This window comes from Sarcophilus harrisii, chromosome 3 (genome assembly GCF_902635505.1).
Source record: "Sarcophilus harrisii chromosome 3, mSarHar1.11, whole genome shotgun sequence".
NCBI classification, from domain to species: Eukaryota; Metazoa; Chordata; class Mammalia; order Dasyuromorphia; family Dasyuridae; genus Sarcophilus; species Sarcophilus harrisii.
This window is the reverse complement of record NC_045428.1, coordinates 566,875,739-566,895,976: the sequence shown is the minus strand read 5'-3', so window position 1 is coordinate 566,895,976 and position 20,238 is coordinate 566,875,739. Positions and strand designations below refer to the sequence as shown.

The following is a 20,238-nucleotide window of genomic DNA, read 5'->3' as shown; positions in this document are numbered from 1 at the left end:
CAAAGGCTGCCCAGAAGTCAAGAAGGACGAACATTGAGGAAAAGCAATTAGATGAAGCAATTCTGAGATCACTGGGAGAGAATTTTTCTGTTGAATAGTGAAGTCTGGAAGATCATAGAAGGTTTATAATCAAGTGAATGAGAGGATGTGGAGATACTTAAGCTGGATAGCTTTATCAAGGAATTTTAGTCTGGAAGGGAAGGGGAACTATGGGATGAAAGCTTACAAGGAATGGCTGGATCAAGTGAGAAGTGAGGGTTCTTTTTAAGGTTGAAAAGACACAGGCGTCTTTGTAGGAAACAAAAATGTGGCCCAGTAGATAAGGAAAGATTAAAAATTAGTGGAGAGAGAGTGAGATATAAAAAGAGATATAGTTCATAGGTAATTAATCAATTTATTGCTCATGTTAGCAGATAATAAAAAGGGCCAGTGGTACTTCTGAATGCCAAATACCCTTCATGGGACTTAGTGCTTATAAGCTCCAGGGATCCTCAAACTTTTAAAAAAGGGGGCCAGTTCACTTTCCCTCAGACTGCTGGAGGGCCGGACTATAGTAAAAACAAAAACTTTATTTTGTGGGCCTTTAAATAAAGAAACTTCATAGCCCTGGGAGAGGGGGATAAATGTCCTCCGCTGTTGCATCTGGCCTGCGGGCCATAGTTTGAGGACCCCTGTAAAATAAGTCCTTACAAGAGTGGATGTTTCTAATGAAGGCTGGGGGATGTGACTCTGATCCTTAGTCTTGGACAAAGAGACATCTATCCAGGCCACCACTGCTAGGACAATCTAGACAAAGTGTGTGTGTGGGGGGAGGGTCCACCTTTATTCATACCTGGCTGAGTGGAAAACAGTGGGCTGGAATTCATCTTAGATTAAATTCTTTGTAAGATTTTCTCATTAGAGAGAGCATCCACCTGGATTGAAAAGCATGTACCCTTGTTTTTTGAGCAATCTCATAGGCCAATAATGTCTTTGAGAGACTGAGCAACATAGGTTTCTGAAAAAATCCTGGTCCTAATTCAATAACTGATTATAAATATAAAAGAGAAACATCATTTCTCTCAGGAGCAATCTGCTGGAGGAGACAGGATGGAATAGAATTAAGGGGAGGATGTAGGGGAGATGTTGAATATAAGGAGAAGAGCCATGTCTTTATTTGAAATTGAGGTGAAGGAAGAGATAGTAGAAGATATCTGAGAGATGTGAGTTGAGAAGGGAAGAAAGGGCATTTCTCAATGAGTGATTTCAACTTTGTCTCCTCCATTAGAATGAAAAGTGGACAAAAACCATGTTTTCATCTTTCTTTGTATTCCTAATACATTTCCTCACACGTAGTAAATGCTTAATGACTGGCTGGCTGTGTAAATGCTATTATTACCATTGTAAATGTTATTATCCCTAGATGTGAACCATCACTAAGGTTTAAATAATTTGTCATTGGGAGTGCCAGGGTGGAGGTTTTAATGTGTGTGAGAACAGGGAACTGAACCCAGTACCTCTTGCTTTAAGTCAGATTTCCCTAGACTGAATTTGTATGCATGGGTACTGAACTAGGAACTGGTTAATCTCAAGGTTAGCTAAAGCTAGCTAAAGCTTTTATTAAGTATTTACTATGTCCTAGGTATTATGCTAAGTTACTGTGATACAAACACAAGCAAATAAGAATCACCACCCTCAAGGAGCTTATATTCTCTCTGTCTCTCTTCCTCTTTCTGTCTCCGTCTCTGTGTCTGTGTCTCTGTCTCTCTCTGTCTCTGTCTTTCTGTCTCTGTTTCTCTCTGTCTCTGTCACTGTCTCTGTTTCTCTGTCTCTCTCTCTCATTTAGAGCTGATCATCACGCAATGTTGCTGTTGCTGTGTACATGTTTTCTTGGTCCTGCTCACTTCATTTTGCACCAGTTCATGCAAGTTTTTCCAGGTTTTCTGAAATCAGCTTGTTTGCCATTTCTTACAGCACAATAGTATTCCATTACATTCATATACCACAACTTGTCCAGCCCTTCCCCAGTTGTTGGGCATCCCTTCAAGGTCCAATTCTTTGCCACCACAAAATGAGCTGCTATAGTCTTAATATTCCTGTATGCTATAAATATTCTGTATATGTAGCTCCTTCCCCCTTTTTAATGATTTTTTGGGGATACACACCTAGTGTTAGTATTTTTAGATCGAAGGGTATACACAATTTTATAACCCTTTGGGCTATATTCTAAATTGTTCTCTCCCTGTTTGGACCAGTTCCCAATTGTACCAACAGTGCATCAGTGTATCAATTTTCCCAGCTCTTTAAGAAACTAATATTCTAATATGAGTAAATAATGTATAAGAGGAATTATACATGAGGGGAAAGGAGAAGGGAGGATGGAAAAGGGATCTACTTAGGGACAAAGCAATTGTTGAAAAGAAGAATCCAGAGAATCATTTAACGTGTGAGATGGTAGGAGGGATAGGGGGGAGGGACCAGAAGCTGTAATTACACCTTAATAAGGCACAGAGGGTACATCTTCTATGCAGGAGTGAATAAACATAAAAAGTATAGATATAAGAGGCAAAAAGGCAGGGCACAGTGGCTGACAAAGTGATGACAAGAATGGGATGATGGAGGAAGGCAGGCAGTGATTGGGAAAAACATGGAAGCATAGAAGGACAGTGGGACCTCAGGGTGGGGGTTTCTCTGGAGTGAGGAGAAAAACAAGTGACAATGAGTTGAGCTACAGATCATCCCTGGTATGATCTGAAGCAAGAAGAGAGGAAAGTGAACCAAGGAAGTTTTTGTGGAGGAAGCATTTAAAGGTAGAGACTTTTGGCTGTCCTCAAAAGTAAATTGAGATTTGGAAAATATTGAGGTACATGAAGAAGGGATGGAGCTAAGATTCAAAGGACATTGAGAGAGATAAGGTTTGACATCTTCATCTCCAAGCAGTTACTTTTTGTCTGTCTCTAACCATGCCCCAGTAGCAAAGAAATTGATTCTGGACTCTAAGAACTATAAAACCTCAGCTCTGGAAAAAAAAAACTTAGGTAATTCTTTCATTTTTCAGATAGGGAAACTGAGGTTTGGACTGGTGAAGTGAACTTCTCAAAGTCACACAGCTAATAACTACAAAATCATGAACTTCTGATTCTAAATCTACACCATACAATAACTCATGGGAGAGAATTTTATACTGGACTCTGGGTACCAACTCTGGCCCATCAGGTTGGGTCATTCTCAAACCACTATACCTATACCTCTTGTTCTATTACAAAGAAAAAAACTTTTATGAATCACCCACTAGGTGTATGACTGTTCTAGTTTCTGGGCTGCTTCAAAGATAGCTATTACACATTTTTTTTCAAGGACCTTCCAATCTAATGGAGGTGGGGTTTGGACATTAAAGACAATTTGCAGCCAGAAGAAACCTGGGAGACCATCTCTACTCACATCACTCAACTTGGACTGGAAGAAATGAGTGAGAGCTGGACAAAGTCAAGGTTCAGAGTAAGAAGACAAGGCTCAACAGTCAGGCTCATTCACTTAAAAAATATTATTATTATATTTTGTTTCTATATAACCCACATTTCCTAATGTATCTGTCTCTCTTCTTTAACCTGTGCAAAGAGAGTCATTACTTTTCATAATGAATAATAAAATAAAGAAAAAACTGTTGTGCAAAACTAACTCATAAATCAGAAAATTCTGACACCATTTTTCACATTACACAATCATCAACAGTCTCAGCTCTGCAAAGAGTCAACTAGACGTGTCTTCTCATAGTTCTTCCTTGGGGCCAAACATAGTTATGATCATGTCACAGCATTCACTTTCAACTGTTTTGTTCTTTCTATTTGCATTGTTTTGGTAGCGACTATATATTGTTTTCCTGATTAAAATGCTAACTAATTTATGAAATTATGATGACACGGGGAGCAGAAGCTGGAATTATACCTCAATAAGGTATAAAGGGTGCATCCCTTCTGTGAAATGAATAAGTGTAGAAGATAAGAGGCAAAAAGGCCAGCCAAGAGCAATTCATATAGCTTAAGCATATGTAATGCTTCTAAACATATATCCATATTCATCATGCTATGAAAGAAAAGTCAGATTGAAAGAGGAAAAACACAAGAAAGAAAAAACAAACAAATAAACAAACAAACAACAACAAAAAAGTGAAAATACTATGCTTTGGTATACATTAAATCTCCAATTTTTTTCTCTGGATGTGGATGTTATTTTCCATCCCAAGTCTACTGGAATTGTCAAGTCTCATTTTTATAGAGTTTTGGTGGGGGATAAATTGGCTCTTATTTGTGCCATCATGGGGTTAGTTTATTAATACATCCAAATCATCTCATTGTCTGTAAAACTTTAAAGTTAACACGTCCATATCCTCTCAAAGTTACTAAGACCGTTTGGTATTGCTGATCTTTCTGTGGATGTCAGGAACTTATCTGAGATTTACATGTTACAGGACCAAAAGCCCATGACAGCAAGACCTAGATAACTTCCCTTGGCTTAATACATATTTTCAGGATATGATTTTTTTTGGTTAATATGTGATATATTTTGCAAATTATGCTCTTTTGATTTTTAGGAAGGTTTATATATGAGCTCTAGCTTCCATTTTGGAACTTTCCTTCCTGCTATTATCCCTTTATACTGGCTACTTATAAACTTACTAGACTAAGTAGAAGGGTGGTGGTGGTTGGGGAACCAGGACAAGATACAATGTTAACCCACTGATTTTATTGATTTCACTTTGTATCAGTTTATATAAGTCTTCCCATACTTCTCTGTTTTCCTACAGTGTAGTAAAAAAAAATTGCTTGGCCATCACTCAAGCAATGGGCTTTTATTTCATTGCCAAATTTTTGCTACTACAAAATGTGTTTCTATAAAGAATTATTTATTTATTATTATTATTATTGTATTTTTGATCATCAATCTACTTGCAGTGGGATCTCTGAATTAAAGGATAGGAATATTTGAATCATGTTAGTCACATAATTTCAAATTGCTTTTCACAATGGTTGAACCAATTCATAGCTCTACTAATAATGCCCTCTCCATAACACCTGTAACTATTCAAAAGTGGAACAGGCTGCCCTGAGAAGCAGTTGATTCCACCCTCCTCCCTTACTTCAGGTCCTTGAATGAAGGCAGTATTAACACTTATCTGAGACAGTTTGAGGGGGAATTCCTGTTCAGGTACCAGTTAGACTAGACGCTCCTGAGGTTAGATTGGAGATTCTGAGTGAGGTTAAGTGACTTGCCATAGTCACAAAGCTAAATGTTGTTAAACAAGAATCTGAACTCACATCTTTTGTCTTCCCATATAGAGGTCCACTAACTACTCTAGAATGCATCAATAACTAATATGCAAAGGTTTGTGTGATAAGAACAAAAGAAGAGACCCAGGGGAAAGAGATCCCTTTCATTTGGGGTGATTTAGGGTCTAGGAGGGCCTCATGGAGGAGATGACCTATGCAAGGCAATATCCTTAAATACCTAGCCATCCCCACAAAGGCCAAAGATCCTGAAACACGGGACTCTCAATGCCATGAGAGGGCCTTTTATGGATGGCTAATTGCTCTTGTTAACTCATCCCACTTCCCCAGTGCTAATTACTGCTCAGGCTGTTCGGCCTGCCCTGGCCAAGGGCACTGGGCAGGGTTCTTGTAGGCAGCAGTGAGGCTGAATCATATGGGGCTAGGCCTCTCTGCTGTGGTGAGAGCTGAGTGAGCGAGGCCTCCTGCCCTGTGTTCATCACAGTTTTATACTTGCTTAATTATAGCCATTAGTGAGATTGTGAAAAAAAAATTGGGATTTGGGCCAAAAAAACCCTTGAAGATGGCACTGGGCTCCCTCAGCTACCCAAGAATTCTTCATGGTTTGGTAGCAAGAACACTAAATTTGGGGTCCAAAGACCCAGGCTTGAGCTTTGGCTCTGCTTCTTGATGCCTGTGGGACCTTTGGCAAATACCCTCTCCTCTCTTCTCTCACTTTCCTACTTGTTAAAATGAAGGTTTTGAATCATATTGTCTTCAAGGACCTTTTTAACTCCAAAGCCTTATCTTTAGACACAAGGCATGCTGCTAGGCTGCAAACAGACCTTGGATAGGGCACTTGTTTATTCTGGACAAGTTGGGAAAATTCTCTTTTCTCTTCCTCTCCTTTCCATTGATCCATGGAAATTTTTGACCCTTCACTGTTACATATGCAACACAAGATAAATCGCTTTTGGATATAGCTGATTTCTGGCTTTAAAAATCTATACAATTTTCCTCTCCTTCTTTTCAGAGGGTTGTGAAATATTTGTGTAAACATATACACTATACATATATGTGTTTGATATATATTATATTTGGAAAAGTGATATAAAAGCAAAAGATATCATTAAAATTAAAAATTCATGTACCTATATACAAATTCCTCATATTACATGTATTCCTTATAACCCCTGACCCCGACATGACATGAGACATGTGTCTTAGGTGGCTGCCTCCCTTGCTTATTTCTAATCAGGTTTGGCCACAAAGTGTTTTTTCATTTGTCTTTCCCTCAGCCCTCAAATGAGGCTGGATGAACATTGAAAATAGGGGTTCTGATTCTTCGCTATAATGCATATTATAGAATTTTCTTTCCCAAAACTTTGAAAATTTATTTTTCCCTCTTTTCTCTTCTCTAAGTACATATTCTTCCTTCCTTCTTTCCTTCCTTCCTTCCTTTCTTCTTTCCATTCTTCCTTTGTTCTATTCTTTTTTCTTTCCTTCCTTCCTTCCATTTTCCTTTTCTTCTTTCCTTCCATTCTTTTCTTCCTTCCTCCTTCCATTCTTTATTTCTTCCTTCCTTCTTTCCATTCTTCATTCCTTCCAGTCTTCTTTCCTTCCTTCCTTCTTTCCTTCTTTCTATTCGTTTTTCCTTCCCTTCCTTCCTTTTTTTCCTTCTTTCCTTTCTTCCCTCACTCCTTCCCTCCTCTCCTCTCCAACTTCCTTTTGTCATTTAACCAGTGCTCAACAGCAATCTCAATTTTTATACTTTTTACAAAACACAAAATTCTCACAATAACCCTTTGAGATTGGTGGGACAAGCCTTAGTTTTCCCACTTCCTAGCTGAGGAAATTGAGAGTTATCATTGTGAAGTGGGTTATTGAGGATTACACAGGTACTAAATATTGGAACCAGGACTTAAACAGGTCTACTGACTGGTGCTATTTCTGCCACACCACAAGGAGGAACCTGTGCCCTTGGAAACTACACAGTCCTGTGAAAAAAGAGATAGGGTTAATAGGCAGATGGATTCCCATCAGACCTGCCCGACCTGACCTTGCAGCCAGGAGACTGTCCTCTAACCAGAGCCCCTTGGGCTCACATGAGGGAAGGGCCCCAAACAGCAAGGTTTACATAATGTCTGGACATATAATCTCTTTTTTCTCTTTAAATATAAACTAACAAAATCCACTTTAAAAATTACAATGTTAATACCCATCAGCAGACTTTACATTCCATTTCACAGAGAACAAAAAAAAGAGGATTGTAGGTGAAACTTTCCATTTCAGTTAGATACATTTGTTGTATATCTACATATCTACATCTACTTATAGACAGAAATTTTACATATCTATTAAATTTAATATATAAATATATCACAAAGTATATATTATTTATATAAATTTCTTTTATATATAAAATTAAACAAAATTTGAAATAAAATTTACATATCAATTAAATTTCATTACATCAATATAAGTATTAGATATTTGATATATAAGATATATTATACATATATCTTTCTTATATATGTGTGAAATTTAATAAGCTGGCAACAGAATTGTCCTATATGTTTGTCTCCTTTCTTTCTTCCTTCTTTCCTTCCTTCTTTCCTTCCTTCTTTCCTTCCTTCTTTCCTTCCTTCTTTCCTTCCTTCCTTTTTTCCTTCCTTCCTTCCTTCGTTCCTTCCTTCCTTCCTTCGTTCCTTCCTTCCTTCCTTCCTTCCTTCCTTCCTTCTTTCTAGCAAAGCAGAGATCAAAGGTTCATAACTTTTAGAATTTCAAGAGTTCTTATGGGTTATCTAGTCCAATTTCCTTGTTTTGTTGATCAGACTGAGGACTCTCTAAGAGCAAGAACTGTGTCTTATACATTAGACTGGAAGCCTCTTGAGGGAAGGAAAGATTTTCCTTAGACTGTGGTCTTACTGCATACAGGGGCTGTGTTCTTTCCCTCTTAGAGGGAAAGAGTTAGATCTCCTCCATTAGTTTGCGGGCTCCATAGAGATGAGGACCATATCTTCATCTCTTCTTCCCTCCTCCATTGCCTTGTACAAGGTGAATAACAGAACACTTTGTTTCAAGTGACTGATCACTGTAGCAGCTTTCCCATTATGTGCCATGGAATTGAATCCCAACAACATTTCCATAGCAGGTTGATCATGGACACTTTTCTGGTACCTCTCCTTTCATTGTGCCCCACATCCTTCATGAGGATATACTCAGGGCTGTGAATACTTGCCCCGTGTGCTCAGAACTTCCAGATACTTGCTTTTAACCCAAACTATGTTTTAAGCCAGGGGCTACTGATTCTCAGACTGCAGAGAATCGGCAAAATTTCCTCTGATCATGCTAATGCAATCTAAACTAAAAAATATTTGATTATTCGTTTTTCATTAAGAAAATGCTCTGTGGAGTTTAGTGCCTTAGCTTTAAACAACATATTTTATTGTTAATTAAAAAAAAAACCTATGCCACATTTTAAAAATTCAAAACACATTTATTGGATTGTATTTTTAAATGTATTTATTTAAAACTTAAATACAAAATACAAGAAGAAAATAATGGCCATGTGAACAGTAGAAAAAAGATAGGATTCAAAACAAAAAATAAACTTTCATTTCAAGAAAGCATATATAATAAATATTACACATTGTGTTTAGAGCTGTCTATCTTTTCTTCTCTTCCTTATAGGTTTTCTTTTGTTCTCTGCTATATTCTTTTTTTCTCCATTCCTCTTCTCCCCCACCCTAGAGAAGGCTATAATTAAATGTGGACATATTTATATATACATAACATATACATACAAATACATACATATATAACCATACACATAAATATATCAATATATATTCATATACATCTATGTAAGACCATACTATGTTTTCTTGCCCTCTTTCTCTGAAGGTGGATAGTGTCTTCCTTTATAACTTTATAAGGCTTTCCATATTTTTCTAAATCCACCAACTTATCATTTTCTATACCACAGCAATATTCCAACCTTATCTGTCTGATTATTTTAAATAGATGCCTTTTGTTTTTACTTCATAATTCTATTTAAGTAATACATGTCAATTGTCCAACACATCAAGATCAGGGCCCTTCCTCAGCTGGGTCCTGAATATTAGGGGTGATAGATTTCTATGTACTAAAAATAATTAATAAAATAATGTCCAATTAATTAAAAGAAAGCAATACAATAGTAGGTCATCTGATTTCTATTTGGATGAAATATTAGAGTCTTTCTTAGCTGGGAGGGGGAAAGTGAACAGGTCCAATTCTCTGAATTCAGAAAAAGATGTCTTATTCCTCCACCAAGGCAGCATGGAAATAGTAACTGATTGATCAGCACAGAGCTAGTTTTCAGATGAGACATCTGTGTTGCTTGAGATGTACAATTATGAGAAAACTCGTTCAGGGGCAGCTAGGTGGCACAGTGGATAGAGCACCAACCCTGAAGTCAGGAGGACCTGAGGTCAAATGTGACCTCAGAACTTAACATTTCCTAGCTGCGTGACCCTGGGCAAGTCACTTAACCCCAATTGCCTCAGCAAAAACAAAACAAACAAACAAACAAAAAAACCTCGATCCATCAATCTCTACATCTGACTGGTTTTCTGGTTGACATAACCTAGATTTTTGGTTAAAGTTGTCAAAGCAGTAGGTAGAGGTAATCTAGCTTCCTAGCCATGTAAGGCTGGGTTCAAATAGTAAAATAAGGTTTTCTTCCAATTCCCACAATTGAATAAAGTTTTCTCATAAGACAGAAATTGGACCAGATCTATCATTGAACAGAAAGAGAACTAAGCTAGCTCCAGAAATGAGACACAAAGTGGACAGTGTGTCCCACTCAATACCCTCAATTTTCCCTTTTGATTTATGGGAAAGTGTGCAGCTCACTACCATCACAGATCATGTACTTGGTATAAGCCACATCTATAAGATTTTTCATATATTCATAATTAGAATTATATAAGTGCTAGTTATGTAAGGTAAAGTGTCAGGCATTGGAGATATAAAGATGAAATAAAAAGCTATTCTTACCTTCAAAAGTAGGGTGGGGATACAGAATGTTAATAGAGAAGTAAATACATGATTATTTGGAGGAGAGGGCTAACTGGGAAATGCAGCAAATCTTGATGCACACTCCTGCTGTATTCTAGGCACTGTGGGGGGAAACTTTAACAGTAACCCTCATAGGACCACAATCTGTGGTCTCTATCCTAGAGAAACTTAGAGTTTAGAATGAATAACGATACAAGCCAGTTTATCATCTCTATCAAATTATCCTTCCTCTGAAGGAGCCCATCAGTTTTTGTAGCTTTAACTATTATTTTCTTACAATTGACTCCCAGCTCTATATATCCAGCCCTAGTTCCTCTCCTGAGCTTGCAATACCAAATGTCTATTAGACATTTCAAACTGTATGTTTCCTAGACCTCTCAAATTCAACATATCCAAAACTTAGCTCATTATCTTTCTCCCCAAACCCAACCTTCTTACAAATTTCCCTATTTCTGTCAAAATTCCTCTCTGTCTTCTTTCCTGTTGCCCAGGTTAATTACCTTGGAGTTGCCCTGGGCTCCTCCTTCCCATCCCACATCTGTGATTGGCAGCCAAACGTTATTTCTACCTTTAAACATCTCTCATATCTAACCCATTCTCTCTACTCATACCACTATCAACTTAGTTCAGATAGTAATCACTTCTTACCTAAATTATTGCAATAGCCTCTTAATTGGTCTCCTGGCCACAAGTCTCTCCCCACTTCAGGGCATCCTCCACATTGTTGTCAAAGTGATTTTCCTTAAATGCAGCTCTGATCATGGAACTCTCCACTCAATAAATGTCCCAATTTCCTATTATCTCTAGAATGTTGAGCTTTTAGGTTTTTATGATCTTGCCCCAATACTGTCCCAGTCATGCTGGGCATTATTTCCCCACTTGCACTCTATGGTCAAGACAAGATGGCCTTGTCGCTGTTCCTCAGTCATAATGCTCCATCTCCCATCTCTAAGTCTTTGCAGTGGCTGTACCTGGTAAGTAATCCCTCCTTGCTTCATAGAATCCTTTTTTTCCTTTAAGAATCATCTCAAGCACTACTTTCTTCAGGAAGATTTTTCTTATTCCCCCTCCTGCTAGTACCATTCCTCTTAAACTATTTTGTATCTATTTTGTGTATATTTGTCCCAATTCTCTTGATATTTATTCTTCATATGCTAATATATGCACTTACCTTCCCCATTAGAATAGCAGTTCCCTTAGAACACAGATTGCTTTATTTATTGTATTTATATTCTCAATGACTAATGCAGTGCCTGGCACATAGTAGGTACTTAGTAAACACATGATTGAGTGATTGAAGTGACTAATGACTATGGTTCATGTTTATGTAGGGTCATGAGATGTAGAACTGGAAGGAACTTTAGAACAGAATGTTGGAGATTGAAAGAACTTTAGAGAAGATCTAGAACATCTCCCTCATTGTCCAAATGGAGAAACTGAAACCCAAAAGGTGAAGGAACTTTTCTAAGGTCATACATATTATAAATGGCAATGCTAAGACTTGTATGAAGATCTTCTAATTCTAAATCAAATCTCTATCTATCTAATCTATCTATCTATCTATCTACCTATCCATCTATCTACATGTCCATTCATCTTTTATCTATCTATTAACCCATCCATCTATCTTTCCATCTTTCAATTCATCCATCTATCTGTCTCTCTCTTTCCATCTATCTACTTTCTTCCCTTCTTTCCTCCTTCCTTCCTTCCCTCTTTCCTTCCCCTCCCTCTTTTCCTCCCTCCCTTCCTTCCCCAGACCCCCTGTTTCTGAATCAGGACTTTCACCAGAACACTGTGCTTTCTGGTTCTCAGCCCCTGACATGCGTGCAGCTCTCATTGCTTGAGAAAGGGGTGGGGACCAGGGCAAAGAGGGTGCACTCCTTCCCATAAGGAAGGAGTACATCGTGGAGGTCCATTCCACCTTCATTTTGCGCTGGTGGAGGCCAACCAAGCATCATGGCAGCTGCCCCCTGGAACAATCTGGGTGGGGTCTGGAGGGAAGAACAGAAACTTCCAGTAAGTTATGTCAGCTTAGCTCTAATCCCCATTTGCATAATGTTTTTTTTTTTTCCTCCCCAGGGTAAAGGAACGCATGACCCTGAGCTTTTGGACACTTGATTGCTTTGCTTGGCCTTCTGGGAACAGTTCCTGACAGTACAGGTGCATAATATAAAGTTCCTAGGAAATCTCTCAAAGGTAAAAAACAAACAAAAACTCAACATTATTAATAATAATTTAAAAAAAAACCCTCCCTAGGCTCATTTCCTTGTATACTCTGTTCACTCTCCTAGTCTAGCGTCAGCTAACATCTAGTTTCCTTGTAGGTTTGGAGTTCTAGGGAAACCAAATGACTCCACCTGCCCTGAGACCATTCCTGTCCAGTTCCTGCTTGGGTGCCATCATCCACACTGACTCAGATCAATAACAACCTAGGGTTGGAAGGATTTAAGCCACCTTTTAGTCCAATTACTTCATTTTATAGATGAGAAAACTGGGGAAAACAGGGTTAAGTGACTTGCTTAGGGTCACGCAACCAGTAAGTGTCTGAGGCCGGACTGGAACTCAGGTCTTTTTGACTCCAGGCCTGGCATTTATTTCTGTGCCACATAACTGCCTCTTAGGTGGTATAAAGACTCATCAAATAGCTTTTTATTTTTGAGAAAGTCATAGAGATTATGGAGTTGATTTGTACAAATGGCAAACACCTTGGAGGGGAGCTTAACTCTTTGGAAGAGAGTTGGAATCCAAAAGCAATGTTGAGTTGACGTTAGTCTAAAGGAATCTAACAAGGGCAAAGGAAAAGCCCTTGCTTGGAATTTTAAAAATCAATTTTATGAGTATAATATGGGGAAAGTAAGGCTTCATAAAAGTTAGTCTGAAAAGGATTTGGGAGTCTTAGTGGACTACAAGGCAATAGTGACCCTCTAAATAAGCCAGGGTGCATAGTGAATGTGAACTTTTCTTCAAGTCAAGAGACGTTCATCTTTATCTTTGTATCTCCTGTGCTTAGTATGGAACCTGGAATATAGCAGCAGTTAATAAATGTTTCTTGATTGAAGAAGGTGATAGTCCTATTATTTTGTCCTGGTCAGTCCATATGTGCTGTATTGTGAGCTTCTCAGGAATGAGGACTGTTTTTGGGTCATCATTTTCCCTGCCGTTAGGACAATTTCTGCTAGGTGGCTCAATGTATAGAGCATTGGGCTTAAAGTAGGAAGACCTGAGTTCAAATGTGATGTCAGATACTTAGAACTGTGTGACCCCAGACATATCACTTCATTTTTGTTTGGCTTAATTTACCAGAGAAGGAAATGGCAAACTGATGTGGTTTGAGGACCAACATGATGAGGTGAGTGTAAATACCAGATGATGGCAGGAACCAAAGTTGGGGTTCAGTCCTATGAAGAATTCACAGTGGTCATTCTTTTTGGCAAAGATAGATTTGTTTAGGGAAGGGATTACAGACAAAATGAAGGGATACAGTAGACATCTGGAATGGTAAATATGAAATAGAATGCGAGAGCCTATGAAAGAACAGTCCTTCAGTAAAAAGGGAGCACCTCATGAGGTTGGGGCATGCCCTTGTTAGTAGGCTAAATCCTGATAGGGACTTAGCACCCCAAAAGAGTTATCTATAAGAAGGAGAAGTGGTGTTGGGAAGAATAGTGGAGTTAGGAGAGACACCACATGGCAGGGGGAAAGAGTAAGGAGAAAGACACCACATGGCAAAGTGCCATGGGAGGCTGAGCCAAAGGAAGACAACAGCTATGGGATGGCCCATAAGTAGATTTTGTAGGGAAAGTTTAACCTCAGGGTCATGACTAGGACTTCTGACAGAGCACAGCAAGCTGAGACTGCTCAAGATTTCTACAGAGGGTGGGTCTCAGAGATTTGACATAACTTGAATTTCAGACTGGACGACCCCCCCCCCCCACCCCAGAGGAGCTAATTTACCATTTACCATGGAGTTAAACTGATCTCTATCAGTGTCTTTTCCATACTTGCCTTAGGGATCAATTTTTTAGTTTCTCTCTGCCCAACACACTATTCAGGAACTTATCAAAACCACTCCAATGTCTTTGCCCAGACAAGTCCATATGGCATCACAGAGTCAGACATGACCGAACAAGAACAATAATAAATGCTTATCGACTTGCTGTATTGTGTTTAATCTTGGGCTCAGCATTTGAGAAAGACTTCGGTAAAATGAAGGGCATCTATGTATGATATGTGGCGATTACCTCTTGAATAGGTCATCTGAGAATGGATTGTGAAAGAGCTGACTATGTTTAACCAGGAGAAGACTTATGGGAAGGACCACCACATGGAAGAAGGAATGGACTTGTTCTCCTCGGCCCTGGAGGAAAAAAGAAGGAACAAAATGGGGAATTCATAAAGGACAAATGTAGACTTTTGTAAGAAAAAACTTCCTGAACACAGTTTTTGTTGTTATTTTCAGTTATGTCTGAATCTTTGTGACTCCCATTTGGAGTTTTCTGGCAAAGATTTCCTTCTCCAATTCATTTTACAGATAAGGAAACTGAGACAAATAAGGTGAGGTGACTTGCCCAGGATCATACACCTAGTAAGTGTCTGAGGATAGATTTGAACTCAAGAACATGAGTCTTCCTGTTTTTAAGGCCATCTATTGTATCCACTGTGTCATCTAGCTACCCTATAAATATTTTACCTATCTATTGATAAGGGTATAGAGGGTATCCAATGGGATTTCAAAGGGGGGAAATGTAAAGTCTGGTTGAAACTTGAAAAATCAACTTCACAAGTATGATAAAGTAAAACTAAAAAGCGGCTTGAAAAGCATTTAAGGATTTCCTCCATAGATAGATAAAGCAATTGTTAATATTTACCATGTGCCAGGCACTGTGTTAAGCTTTGAAGATACAAATGCAAGTAAAAAGACAGATAGTCCCTTCCTTCAAGGTGCTTGTGTTCTAATAAGGGGAGACAGAACACACATGGAATGTTGTAGAGTGGGTTGGAAGTGGAACCAAGGTCTGAGCCTTAGCACGCACTCATTCCTCTCTCTCTCTCTCTCTCTCTCTCTCTCTCTCTCTCTCTCTCTCTTTCTCTCTCTCTCTCTCTCTCTGTGTGTGTGTGTGTCTTTCTGTCTCTGTCTCTCTCCTCTCTGCCTCCCTGTCTCTATCTCTTTCTCTCTTTGTCTCTGTCTCTCTCCCTCTCTCTGTCTCTTCCCTCCTTTCTCTTTCCCTCTCTCTGTCTCTCTATCACTTGTCTCTCATCTCTCTATGTAGCTATCATATCTCTATCTCTGATAGTTATGAAACTAATTTTTTGTCAGTTGTTTCCCTATCACCTATCTATCCATCTATTCAATCTACTTTCATTAAGCTATTGCTATCAATTACCTGTCTTTCTATTTATCTATCATCTCTCCATAATCCATCATTTACTTATTTCTATTGTCTATCAATCATCTCTCTTTTCCTATTTTCCTATTAGCTCTCTATCATTAATTCATCTATCCTCCTATCATCTTTCATTTATCTAGTTATCATTTTTCTATCTCTGTCACTCATCCATTTAACTTTCTATCATCTATCTACTCTTATCTGTCTATATCAATCATCTAATCTTTCTATTTATCTATCATCTATCTTTCTATAGTCTATCAACTATGTTTCTATCTATTATACCTATCAATCATATCTTCCTATCTATCACCCATTTTTCTTTCTATCAACTTTCTATCAATGTATCTCTTTCTTTTGTCTCTTTAAATAGCTATCATTTCTCTACTGTTGCTTATCCATTTAATTTTCTATCATCTATTTCTTTTCATCTCTCTCTCATCACTTTTTGCTATCAGTCATGTTTTTTATTGATCTATTCTCTATCTTTCTATACTCTTTCATTTATCTATGTTTCTTTCTATTATATGTTAACTCTCTTTCTCTCTCTGTCCCTGCTCTCTCTTTGTGTGTTTCTGTCTCTGTCTCTTTCACCCTCCCTTGTCTTTTTTTCTATTTCCCTTCCCTTCTCTCTTGAAAAATGGCAAGGTCTACCTCGGGAAATAGTGAGCTTCTCCTTTTCCTTCACTGGAAGTTGACAAGCAAAAACTAGGTAATCTTTTCTTGAATTTGCTCTCTTGGGTATTCTTGCCCAGGTCAGACTACATGGCCTCTGAATTCCCTTTCAAGTCTCTAGGTTCTGTGATTCCACATAGTCCTATTGCCTACCACAATCCACATCTATTTTTAGTCAGCATTATCTGTTGTGGCCAGCCTAACATAAATGGGCGAGTGGTGGTTGAAAATGGGGTTGAAAATGAAGATGGGGTTGCTGATAATTCAACAGAGTTGTTTATTGAGAAAAATCATGTTACTTATATATCTTAAAACATATATCACTATTAAAAACATTGTTTCGTAATCAACCCTGGTTTCTGTTTTCTATGATCTGAAAGCATGTGGTTAGATTCTAGGGACTCAATCTCATTAAAGTTCACAATGCCCTAGTAATTGTGCCAGGACTTTATGTTTTCCCATAATTTCAAGCTTAAATGCACTCTTGATTAATCTTAGGAGGAAGGGAACATTCTAGTTACTGAAGTTTCTAGCTTCCTGGAAGTTCTCTATAATTATCAAAGAAAATTCCAAATGGCAAGCATACTGAAACTAAGAGGGAGGTAAATGGTGTTCTTCTAATCCTGAGAAACTCATTGTGTGGTCTTGGGTGTCACTTTCCCTCAGTGGACATTGGTTTCCTTCTGTGTACAATGAGGATGTGTTGGAATTGGTGATCTTTAAGGTTCCTTCCAGTTCTGATATGATCAGGTTCCATAGGAGAGAAAATGAGGGTGCCCCATTTCAACTAAAAATCTCTTCTCACATTGGCTTTAATATGTGGGACCATCTTGCAAAGTTAAGGTGTTCCTGCCTATTGAAGCAGGCTCCCATGTCTGGTTCTAGACAGCAGGGGCAGTAAGTGACCAATAGGAGGCTGGGATGGGCTGAGTGCCTGTGGAGGGAGCAGACCTGGAACCATTACTTTTTTGTCTGGTGTGGCAACATTGGGGGAAGAATCATCAATCTTAGAACTGGCTTGCCTGTTTTCAGGAGGCCAGGACCAAGGACAGAATATATAGGGGTACATGCTACTTCTCTCCCACCCTTTTGGAAAAGGGTCATGCATGATCTATGTCCATTTGCAAGACTCCCTTCCCTTTAGACTATAATAATTAACAGCTCACATTTTGACAATATTTTTATTTAGAAAAAATATTGATGTAATGGGAATGGATTTGAGATTTTATTGATATAAGGAGTTCCTGATAAGTAAATTTGTTAGACCTATACAGATTGGACTTCCTAAGATTTTCGAATCTTAAAGAGTTGCCCAGGATATCCACAATTTAAGTGTTTTGCCTCAGGTTATATGGCCAGGTATTCCTAACTTTTAGCCAGGCACTATATTCACTATACTATACTGTCTTTCCCCCATACCATATTGATTTTTGAATATATCCTTCCTGTTTCTCTACTCAACTAGCTGTGCCTTTGCAGTAAGAAGAGATAGAGTTGGAGGCAACAGACTTCATCTGAAACAATCAACACATGAACTGAGTTTGTTGGTACGTGCAATGGTTCTACACCTATATTCTCCCGCCTCCACAAAGGAGGGAGGGAGGAGTATTTTCTCAATTCTGGGGCCAAGTTTGGTCGTTCTTATTAGGCAGCATTCAGTTTTGTTTTATTCTTAGTCCACTGGTCACAGTTGTATTCATTTTTCATTGTGTTCCTGGTTCTTCTTTCTTCACTCTGCATCTGTTCATATAACTCTTCTCCAATCTTTATATAATCTAATTTCTTACAGTATAAGAATAGTCATTATCTTTATGCACCATAACTTTTTTTAAAAATTATAGCTTTTTATTTACAAGACATATGCATGGGTAATTTTTCAACATTGACCCTTGCAAAAACTTCTGTTCCAACTTTTCCCTTCCTTCCCCCCACCTCCTCCCCTAGATGGCAGGTAGTCCTCTATGTGTTAAATCTAATTCAGGGCTTTTAAAACTTTTTCCACATGTGACCCTTTCTCACCCAAGAAAATTTTAGTTTACCCCGGGTAAATGTCTATAAAATAGGTTTACAAATCAAATATTTACTGCTAACAAATCATAATTTCATGATCCCCACATTCAGTTATGAGACCCCATACGGGTCCACAACTCACAGTTTAAGAAGCTGAGATCTAGTTCAACTCTTTTTCATAAATGAGAAAGCTGAGCCAGAGGTTTGAGATGAATTGTTTATGGTCACACAGTGAATAAGTGGTAGGGCTGAGACTGATGCTCACATCCTTAGGCTCCAAACTATTTACTGTCTCCATTTTACAGGTAAGCAGATTGAGGTTCAGAAAAGCAAAGTGAGTGACTTGCCCAGGGATTATAAGGTAAGTGTCAGAGCTGGTTCTAGAACCCAGTTACACTCTTCAATGCCCAATCACTGCCTCTTGTAGGGAATTTGATTGCTGGGACACCTGTCCCCAGATGGAGGACCATCTGGAGGGGCAGAATGTCTCTATGATACCGAGATGGGGAGGAGAGAAAAGGGAATTCAAAATATATCCCTGAGACTGTTTTTTTTTTCTTATCTTGCAGGATATTGAAACTCTTGAGATCTGAAGTGAGTGTGACTTTCACCTTGAAGCCCTACCTTCACCTGTTTTGTTTTTATTTTTGCATTTTTTTCAAATCTTCTTATGTTCAGAGTGAAGAAATCATCTGATATTCATTTCCCAAAGCCAGCAGCAAGCCTGCTGGTTATGATGTATAATTTAAAGCTTGGAGTAGACAAGTAACAAACAGGGTGAGATTTTCCCTTCCTGTCCAGGGCACAATTTCCTTTCGTGGCTCTGCATGGAAGAGACCAACCTCCTTACCCAATGAAGGCATCCCCAGCTGATGGATGATTAAATATGTATTTGCTAAGTTGATCTTTGACCTAAGCATAGATTTGTAAGACTTAGATTTTGAGCTAAAAGGAACCTTGAAAATGATCTAGTCCAATCCCCTAATTTTACAGATGGGGAAAGTGAGGCCCAGAAGCCCAAGGTTAGACAACTAATAAAGGGCAGGTAGGTGGTTCAATAGAGTGTTGAGTTTGGAATCAGGAAGATTCATATTCCTGAGTTCAAAATTGGTCTCAGGTGTTTACTAACTGTGTGATCTTGGGCAAATCACTTAACCCTGTTTGCCTCAGTTTCCTCATCTGTCAAATGAGCTGGAGAAGGGAATGGCTAACTACTCTAATATCTTTGTCAAGAAAATCCCAAATAGAGTCATGAAGAATCAGACATGACTAAAATCACCGAATAACAGATAAGTGTTAGAGGCAATATTTGAACTGATTTTTATAATTCTAATTTGGCATTCTTCTCACTACACCAATGTGGAAAAGGTTGGAATTCTGGTTGTAACACTCCCATCTGGGGCTACTATCTCAACTTACATTTGTATTTATGGTTTATTCTCAGGAATCTAAGGATAACCCTGAAGCTATTCTTTCCAACATTACTGCTCTGAGTCCCTACCTATGTGATCCTCATGAACAATCCCCCAGTACCCTCAATTAGCTTTTAGAAAATGTACTTTTGGGGCAGTTAGGTGGTGAAGTGATAGAGCACCAGCCCTGAAGTCAGAAGGACCTGAGTTCAAATCTGGCCTCAGACACCTAACACTTCCTACCTGTGTGACCCTGGGCAAGTCACTTAACCTCAATTGCCTCAGCAAAAAAAAAAAAAAAAAAAAGAAGAAGTTATAACAATAAGAGTATGTTGAAGTCAGCTCAAACTGCTGGCAAGACCTGAGTGCTAAATTTTCTGTGACAATTTCCATCTTGGAAATAAATTGGTCAATGCTACAAATCAGGAATTGAATGATTATTTT

The 20,238-nt window shown here is 38.5% G+C and overlaps 1 long non-coding RNA gene across 1 annotated transcript; it reads left to right on the top strand.

Moving 5' to 3' along the window:
• The first annotated feature begins 11,704 nt into the window (after positions 1–11,704).
• On the top strand, positions 11,705–19,433 carry LOC116422839. Its single transcript, XR_004233373.1, has 6 exons — positions 11,705–11,757; positions 12,390–12,506; positions 14,563–14,725; positions 17,838–17,919; positions 18,688–18,743; positions 18,952–19,433. It is a non-coding gene; the product is annotated as an uncharacterized LOC116422839 (long non-coding RNA).
• Positions 19,434–20,238: the final 805 nt, after the last annotated feature.